Source organism: Neltuma alba, unplaced genomic scaffold, assembly GCF_004799145.2.
Source record: "Neltuma alba isolate B1F8T4 unplaced genomic scaffold, ASM479914v2 tig00010918_pilon, whole genome shotgun sequence".
Classification (NCBI taxonomy): domain Eukaryota; kingdom Viridiplantae; phylum Streptophyta; class Magnoliopsida; order Fabales; family Fabaceae; genus Neltuma; species Neltuma alba.
In genome coordinates, this window is record NW_021635694.1 from 48,801 (window position 1) to 59,287 (window position 10,487).

Here is a 10,487-nt window from a genome sequence, read left to right on the forward strand (position 1 = left end):
AAGGCACTTATCAAAGCTCCTTTCAATTCAAAGTCAGCATTAAAATTATAGAACCCATAAGGATTATAGTCAACATTAGAAGAATTCATTTCTCTTATGCTTCTATGCCTAACATTAGCTCTATTGTTTTTAGCTTGTTGCTCTTGTACATTATTATTCACATTAAGTCTTTCTTCCTCTCTATGAACTTCATTAACCCTTGGTGGCTCATTATCCTTAGACATATTATTCTGATCCATGATAAAATGATGATCTATGTAATTGCCAAGTGAAGAATTAGATTTAGAAAACTCAGATGAATCACAAGAATATTTAGAATGTAGTAAAAATGGGGGTGTAAAAGGTTTAGGATGTTCAAAATGTAAACCAATAGTACCCTCAAGTAATCTTTATTTCCTAAGTACTCTCAAAGTCTTATTTATTTCAGTGTCCAGTGGCAAAAGTGTTCCTTTTCCAGATTGGGTCATACAACACTTAGGCTACTTCAAGAAATTAAGCACCCAAAACAATTCAATCTTCAAGAATCAAGAAATTGAATAAACCAATCAAAGAATCAATGAATTCAAGTCAATAGCAACTTAAGATACTCCAAAGAACGGCAAAAGGTTAAAAGAATGCTATGAAAGATAGTTCAGAACAGTCCCTGAAAGTGTCTGCAAAATGGCACTTTGTCGCGACTACAAGTAGTATTGGTCACGACAAACAACTTTGGCCGAATTGAACTTCTCCTCTTTCAGGATTTAGTCGTGACTAAAGTAGGGGTTGGTTGAGGTGAAAAATTTGACAGAATCGAATACCTGGTACAAAATAAAGCAAGTTCCAATCAGATCTATCACAACCACTTCCCAATTCACCAGGATAACTTCCAATAGCAACTTTTCAGCAGATGCACAACCAAGAACACCAAACAAATCAAAGAATTTACTATACTCCAAAACCTTTGTTGGATTTACAGAAAGTTTTCTCAAAAACCAGAAATCACAAGTAAGGAAAACGGCAGCAAAACTCAATCACAATATGATATTTGAGCACTCGATTACCAAAGAGCTAAGCTCCCTGGCAACGGCACCAAATTTGATGAAGCCTTGTCGTTAGACTCTCAAATAAAACTAAGCTAAATGCAATATAGTAGCACTATCCTAGATGTCAATCTCCTGAGGAGCCTTTGAATGCCTTAGTAATCTTATCACAAATATCAATTTAACCAAATATGATGTATGAAGTATGTATATAACTTGTGATTATATCAAAACCTAAGTACAACTATCTAAACTCTTTGTAATTTCTGTATTTTAATGAATGAAGTGAATGCAATGTATGAATTATCCTTGATGGTCAAGTCCACCAATCATCCTAGTTCCTCTGTTCATTGAGTTCAGTTCCTTTACTAGACTCGGTTTATGAAGATCTTTTACAAACAATGAATTCAATGAGCTAGAACCCTAAATCATCAAACTCATCTAAATGTCTAATATGGATTATGTTCTATAGTAGGTATTTAACTCTCTTAATTAATGATGCTAGCACCCTAAATGACCAACCAAGAGAATCAAACACTTGATTAGAGTGCAAAATACAATCCAAATCTCAGTCTCAATGTAAAACAACCAGATTACACCTCTTTACAATCACAAATCACAGATCTAAACCATAAAAACTACAATATATGAATGTAGAGAGTGAAACTAAGATTAAGGTTGAAGAAACTCCTAATTGTAGCTCTACGAACTCAGATTGGCTTCATTGAACACCAAGGAATGAAGATCTAGCCTCTCATGACTGAAATCACAGCTTCATCAAGCTCTGCAACTTCCATGACCACAGCAGCAATGATCTGAAGGGAAATGGAGGGGAATAATTGGTTGAAATAGAAGAATTGGGGTAGAAATGATGCATTATTATGGAGAATGGTAGGGTAGTGAAGAGAGACGAAGTGGGAGAGCTCTGGACGGAGAGAATGAAGCTAAAAATGGAAGAAATCACAGAATCATGAACTAACACGTGTTCTAGAATTTAAATCTGGGAATTTCGAGTTTTCGTCGCGACTAACTTAGAAATGACACCGTACGAATAAGTGACAGTGTTTCCCTTAGGACGTATATTAGTTGCAGTGAATACCATATTTGGTCACGACAAATATAGGCAGAACCTACTTCCTTTGATCTTCTACAACCTTTGATCACCTGTAACATCAATTTAAGCTCATAGTCATCTATTCTAAGGTATGTGGGATGCTTAGGAGTCAATGAATGAAGTAAACTTAGGAATTAACATATAAGAGCACATAATTGACCCTTATACCCCTTATGCACAATAACCATAATTTACACAATTAAAGACCACAAAAGCATAAGTTTGGACTGGGAAACATATATAAAATATGAGACTTATCATTTTCCCATAGGTCTATGGCTTGTACGAAAATGAGGGGTGGGGAGGGGATATTTATAGAAAACAAGACTGAATCTAGACCGTTGATCTTAAAAATATGTGGTTTGATCTAGACCGTCCATTTTCTCTTTTAATTTTGTGGTGACAAGTGTCCCATGACATCATGCTTACATCATCAATCCACATGCTTTTAATCCAACTGTACACGTGTCTTGCATCTGACCGTACACATGTCTTGCATCTAACCGTACACGTAATAACTTCTTTTCCTATCTAACCATACAATTATCTCCTCCATATTCCTTCATCATTTTTGCATTAAAATAGGGAGAAAATTAATATAAAATTTGTGCAAAATACAAGCCTTAGGTATTTCTCTACCTATCTTGCCATTTTGCACCATATAGGGCACTTTTTCGGGCCCTGACTTACTCGGGACAACTAGGACATGTTTTGGCACCATTTTCTCACTTCAAATAAATCCACATGGCATTATATAACATGCCTAAAGAGAGAGTGATGCTCTTCCCTTGTTCTTCCATTAAAATGATTAATAATATTTATTTCAGAGTAACCTTGACTAAATTCTTTCTACCGGTCCACAACTCTAAGAATCTATCTCAGGGTACCAATACTATTTATTCATCATAGGGGATTCTTCTAATTTTTCTTAGGTCAAAAGTCAACCCCTAGATAGTTGACTTTGACTTTTCCTGGATAGTATATAAATAGGTTTTAAATTCTATTGAAACCAACCTCTTTGTTTTTTAGGGACAGAATTATTTTTAAAACCTATGATAATTCCTCAAGTATTTTTCTCAACTTTCTTCCAATTAACTGAGGCCTTCCTATACCTTAAATAATTCATTTTTAAAAATATTCCAAATCAGTCAAAATCCTAAGAATTTTACAATTTCCTTCTAGGGGCATTTTCGTCATTTTTAGCCTCATATAGGCCTTTGAACCTTATTCTCATTTTTCTAGAATTTTTTTGAAGTGTTCAGGCTTTAACCTATCATTTCCCATTTTCTAGGATTTTTGGGCATAATTTTCATTTTTGCCCTTACCAGCCAAAAACTTTGTAAAATTACGATTTTGCCCCTGGTTTGGCTTAACCTCAAAATTCACTTCATTGAGGGCTCTGACATAACTTTTGGCCTACATTTATCTCTATTTTTTATTCCTGGGTCTTGAGACTTCTTCTGAGTCTCTAACTTCCTCTTTTCTTGGTCTCACAAAACTTTTCTTTTGTGATTTAGTCCCTTTTGGGAATCCTGCTATCCTTCCAGGGAATCTCTGGGACCTCTGCCAAAAAAAATCTGATAACTTGCCCATTTTAGGCTAATTTCAGTACTTATAAGTCTAAAATTCGGGATGTGACACATTCCCTCCCCACTTTTTTTGTAATTTATATAAAAGGGTGAACTTCACAACTAAAGACCCAAATGTCCTATTATTTGCATCAGAGTCCTAATATAAATAGATTTGGGTCCAATCCACCAAGGGTAGACTAGCCCATTTTCCTACAAAAGCAAAGGTGGTAGAAGACAAAATCCATTTGGCAATCTAACCAACTTGGCCTTAAACTTATCTGATATCCATATTTACTAACTACTAATACTTCCCTACAATTAACTATGTCCTGCCAACTACATTAACTTTGGGTTTTATATATCTTACATTTTAAGCAGCACACTCAAGTGCCGAACATGTGAAGAAACCTCTAACAAAGAAAAGTGTAAGGAATCTTGGTTTAGGGAATGATAATGTGATAAAAAAGAGGAAAAGAAAAAGAGTGAACACACGCTGGACCATAACTAATATATGATGCTTTAAATTATTATTCTCACAGTCAAACAATTTTTAAATGTTAATATCCATATCATATCATTTTCACAACTGATAAAACAATGGTCTTGCCAGCTATTATGGATAATGGAAATGACCAGACTTTAATGACCAATGGCTCTAATAAAACCTTTGAATCAGGTTATTTGCATAATCATTTCAGCAGCAAAGGAAATTCATTTTGTGCGTTACTTTTATACTCATTTATTATAAACTTTATTTACCTTATATTTGCAACATCTCAAATTTTAGACCTAGAAGTACAAGAAATAGCCTAAAATGAGTAGACTACCAAACCTCTTTGAGTAAGAGTCCCGAAAATTCCCCGAAAGGATAAAAGGATTCTCAAAGACTAAATTATAAAGTAAAAGTTTTCTAAAACCAAGAAACAAAGAAAGTTAGAGACTCCAGTGAAGTCTCAAAAGCCTAGTATGAGACATGAAAATAATTATGAACCAAAAGTTATGATCGAGACCTCAATGAGATTATTCTTGAGGTTAAGCCTGAGTATGAGCAAAATCATAATTTTAGAAAGTTCTGACTCGAAGAAGGATAATTATGAAAAATATGTCCAAAAATCCCAAAAGATTTCTAGAAAATAGGAAATGTTGTTTTAAGGCCCATTTAAGATTTAAAATAATGAAAATACCTCAAAAAGTGAATTTATGATATTTTTAGTACTTTGGCTAATCAAGTGATATTTAGTCAGATTTGATTATTTAAAATACGAGAAGGTTTCAAATAATTGGATAAAAATGGAGATTAATTATTTGAAGAATTATTGGAGTTCATAAAAATGATTCTACCACCAAAATGTGAATAGGTTAGCTTTAAAAATATTTAAAGCTGAAATGCATGTTCTTATTTTCAAATATCCTTGATCCAATAAATTCATATCTATATCAAGGAGTTTAGCATAAAAATTTGTAGCCAATTAAATATTATAATTAAGTGGACCAAGGCTTCAATGTAGTCCAACTTTCATTTTTTTTCCAGTATTTTTAAACTCTTTCTGAATCATTCTTTCTTCCTTTTATGTTCTTTTTAAATGCAATATGACCATTGATATTTTCATTTCCTTCCACAAAATATTCACTCTTTATTTCCTTTGGACAACCTTCAATGATTTGTTATACATGTAAATCAAATCTTTAGTCAAAATATCAAAATGATAAATGGATCGGAAATGCTATCATATTATGCACATGGACAGTCTTGTGATCTGCGCGTGTATCCAAGCTACATATAGAAATAATTTCAGTAATATTTGATACATGAGCCGTTTAAGATTAAGAATTGAATGAAGTATGAAATTTTTATAGTAATAAATAATTTCTCTTATAATATATGTAATATGGAAAATAAAATATCTTTAAACATAGTTATAGCTAAATATTACATATATATGAAAACATTAAAGCAAACTAAACTCTTTTTATAATTGCAATAATCAAAAGGCAATCAAATTAATCACATAAATTTAAATCCTTACGTTACAAAAATTAAAATGAGGATATGAGCTACTTAAAATCTGTACACATTGTATTTTATATGACTTTTGCCATTTAACTAAAATTGATAGTGAATTGTAATAATAATTTTTCTGGGGTTTTACCTTGGTTTTGGTTCATTGGTTTTAGGTCTTCCTTATTTTGTCTACCAATTTGTCCATTTTGGGGGGAAAAAACCTTTCCACATCTTTTATATTTAAAAGAGAAAATTATTGTCCATTCCCACATATGCAGCCTATATCACTTAGAAATCTTGAGTTGTTAATATGTTATAACCTATTGTCATTGTTATAACCTATTATCATTTCCTATGCGCAATCTTGTCATTGCCATGTTTTGGGATTTTTTAGTAATTAACTACTTATTTGAGATTGACAATAATCTTCCCTAATTGAAATTACAGGAGTTTCTAGTAGAAATAGAGATTTATTAATAAAATAAAGTGTTAAATGGCCACTGCGGGTCATCCATTAAGATTAGGCAACATTGCACCTTCTTTGAAAGATCGGGGGTGATTTTGCTTTGTTGCCTTCTTTAGAATACCAATTGCTCCTTGCAGCATACTTTAGGAGCAAAAATGACTTTTAACCCTAAAAAAAAAAATTTAAAAACACTAGGCTTTCCCAAGCCCAAAGAAAAATGCCTAGCTGATGTAAAATCCCCTACAGGAAATAGTTAAACAAAAACGAAATAATAATAGCCAACTGGAGTGCGTTCACAGAACCCAAAAAAAGGGATACAAATAAAACTTCGTAGACTCTATCCCCTCACAGACATAATGAACAGAAAAATCCTATTCTATACATCTGAGTCGAGTTTACAATTTGTTCGATCTTGCAGAGTCTGAAACTGCGGAGCAATCATATCTCAACAGCCAACGTATAGATTGTGTGCTATACATCATCAAAAAGCCAAAAGAGCAAAAATATTACAAAGCTAAAACCTTGTAGATCATCTACATCTGTTAAGTGGAGCCCCTTTTCTGCACAAAAATATGGCTAGTGCCAAGTTTAATTAAGGCCAGTTAAGGACTTGACAAGAATCTTGGGGTTCCTATAGAGGAACTAAGACGCGAGATTGGCCAAGTAAAACTGAAGAGGAATGAATCAGACCCCATTGGCTGAAATGGGTTGCTGAAAGTGAAACTATGAGCTGATATCTCAGTTCATGCATACGTCATTAAGAGCGAAGGACACTTGAATCTGGCTTGCCCAGAGTTTATAATAGAATCCTGATGAAGTATCCATCGATGCTTTTTGCTGTATTGTGATTTCAAACTTGTTGAAGTATCTAGGCCCCAGTGCAAAAAATCATTGTATGGAGAGAGAATGCATCAGATTTCACCCATTTTTGTGTTTGACTGTTGTTTCTTTCCTTCTATAGAACTTGGTTAACACTTGTGAACTTAGTAGCTTCTGGTTTCACTCAAAGGATCATAATCATAAGCTTCACCGGCTTTAACAAACCGGCCCTTCACACACCTTCAAGCATCAACCCTTGCCTTGCGAGAGGCATACCTCACTCTTTTTTCAAACCTATTTCCATAAAAACAAATTACATGAATACCTAGCATGCAAATATCCTTTGAAATGAGAACATAATATCAACAAATCCAGCAATGACAAATTAGTTGACCCAAGAAAAATAGAAAATAGATAACTTTAACAAAATAGATATCATATGATATGACATGACATGACACTAACAAAATCTGAAGTACTTGCGGTTTAAAAGTTGCATCATGTCTAATAAACTCTGTGACATGTCAAATATAGACATGGCTTTTCATTTTGTAACATCAGTGCACTGTAGTTTACCAAAAATGTGACCAGTGAAACTACGTTTTGCATTTTTATCATGATATACTTCTATAATATTGGAGAAGTATAATGGGAGAAAGGGAAGAACAAGAGAATAGAGGGTTAAAAGAAGAGAGAAAGAACAGAGAGACGAGAGGGAGACTAGAAACTGCAATCTTATTCAATCATAAGAGTAAACAATTGTTAGATGATTGTAAGTTGCGGGTACATTTATAGGCAGGGGAAAAGGAATTAATAATGGCTACTGTTTGTTAACTAACGGTATTTCACCTGCCCTACCTACCCTTATGTCAGAATTGCAAACATATAACAAATTTCAGTTCTTTTGTTTTTTAAGACTGTTCATACCTACTACAATTTCACTGCTTCCACTTTACCACTTCAGTCAACAAGAAGCTAAAATTTATGCATGTTAAAAGAATGATTAGGTAAGAACATGAGAAATAGCTAGTGTCAAACTAATAATGACTTGGTAGCGACCACAAAACTTTGATGAAACCAACCACTTTTTTCTCCATGAAAATAGGGCATGTCAGTGGTTACACTACATTAGCATGCTTGTGATATACTTACTTGCGTGACTTCTTCTTTTCTTTGTAACGCGTGATGGCATCACTGCGGTCTAGAAGTTTTCAGGGAACTCTCCAGGCATGGAGGGCACCAAGGAGGCTCCCCCATGAGAAGCATTGAAGAAGCACCGCAATCTTGATAGTCAGCGCCACTACTCTCTCCAGTAACACCAGAAAATGAAACGTTTGATTGCCCTTGCCTTCCAGTAAAACAGAGAACCGATTCGGTTTTTGTACTTAGCATGGAATCAGCAGATGCCGCATTACTGCATGCTGGACGTGCTGTGTTGACGGGTCCAGCTGTCAACCCCTGGACAGAATTTTTGTATCTGACTAATGTAGAAAAAGAACCAATAAACCATTCGAGAAACCCAAAGGAAGAAAGGCAAATGTATAATCTACTATGCGCATAGACATAGACTTGATCAGCACGCAGCAAATTGATCTGCAAACATCGCATTGCACAAAAACACTTGCATGCGCCATGAGCTGTTGAATGAAAGATAACAAAGTTAAATACAATAGGGGATGTTTGGATTAAGGAGAATGGCAAAGGGAAGGGAAATTTTAGTTTAGACATTCTGTCATTCACATTTAAGCCAAGAAATAATTTTTTTCCTTCCTTCCTTGTCCATTCACATCAATCCAAACATAAATGTCAGATTTAAATTTAAATCAAGGAAAGTGTCCAGTTTATCTTCCTTCCATTCTCTTTTATTCCCAGCAATCAAAAGATACGCAGGATATTTGAGGAACAAAAATGCACAGATATTTTATGTTACTCTTTATATTTTCCACTTGTTGTCAATCAAAGCTCAATATCAACTCTTTGATCGGAACAATTTTTGCTGAAAAATGATGTCAGAGAGGTGGTTTCCACTTTCAAATTTTGAGCCTCTCCCATCCATTTCAAAGTCAGAGCAATCACAAAACTTATTTGAATCTAGCAAAGTTTGATATAGCATCTTTGAGAAACGTAGATTGAAAAACAATGATAAACCATATATGATTTAACAATGTAAGATGCTCGTACTCAAGAACTTGAAAACATGTAGCCCCACAATTAAATGAAGATCAATCTCAATAATAGGAAAACGTGTCTTCACAAATTAAGAATTATGACATTTCAATACCTCAACAGCAGCCTGATGATTGGAATCACCAGCAGACATTTCTTTTGTCCCAAACAAACTATCAATCCCACCATTTTCAAAAAGCTTTTCAGAATGACTAAGAGCCACACCAAGAGTCCCTCATAGTTCTCAAGATTCAGATCCATTTCATCCATGTCGAAGTCACCATACAAGTTATCAGCCTCATATGGTCCAGAACCTTTTGTACTTGGCTCGTATACCTACAGATTAATTAAAGATTAGCAAACTTCTTCGACTTAATTGTGATACTGTAAAAAGTTAATATTTGTGTACATTTTGGCAAAGCAGCTATAGTAAGAATAACACTCATCCCACCCAATAAGGTCAGCAACATAGATTAAATGATGACTTTTTTTTCCCTCCTGAAAAAACTTAGATATTGCAATAGAAGTCTAGATTTATTAGTATCCTCTAAGGATCCATTTTCCATTTTCCCATTTTACACCTACAAAGCACGTCTTAAATGAATACTTGTTGAATGTAGATTGGAACGAAAATTTCATCTGCCATTACTAGCACCAAAAAAAGGCAACAATGATGTTATTACACTATTTTTTGTTGTTCATATTTGTTAATTTCATTGTTCAGCAAAACTGGCAGCTCTCATACTAAAGCTATATATATGATAAAATGTGGCATGCAGGGTCTTTTTACTTGCATTGAGATTAAGCTACCCATATGAAAAAGAGAAACTAAGAGCAGTATCTAGTAGCAATAACTACCCAGAAAATGAAACCACCACAAAAGTCAAGACTCTACAGTTTGATAGAAGAATAAGGAAGGACTCAATTGGTACAGAGAAAGGAAGAGAATGGAATGGGAAAATGTGATGTTGAGGATAGGAAATGATCTTTAAATCTGTATTTTCAAAAACAAATATAGATAAACAACATTAAGTATTGATTAAAAAGACATAGTGGACATAACATAAAAGAAATGACAACAAGCGACTGCCTCTTTATCATGGTAACCCAATGGGACCAATTGATTTGGAAAAAGGGAGAATGACATTTGAATCCTTATAGGGAAATTATTGACAATTTGGTCCCTTAGACATGAAACTTTTGAGATTGACAGCTATAATATACTATATCAACAAGTTTTTGGGTAGGGATGAAAGTGTTGATTTTCTTATGGACCCAAATATCATTCTCCCTTGGAAACCAAATGCAATAGATCTAAAGGGACCGACTT

At 34.0% G+C, this 10,487-nt stretch overlaps 1 pseudogene; it reads right to left on the minus strand.

Moving 5' to 3' along the window:
* Nucleotides 1–6,400: 6,400 nt before the first annotated feature.
* Nucleotides 6,401–9,493, minus strand: LOC114759923 (zinc finger protein CONSTANS-LIKE 9-like; annotated as a pseudogene).
* Between the last annotated feature and the right edge of the window lie 994 nt (nucleotides 9,494–10,487).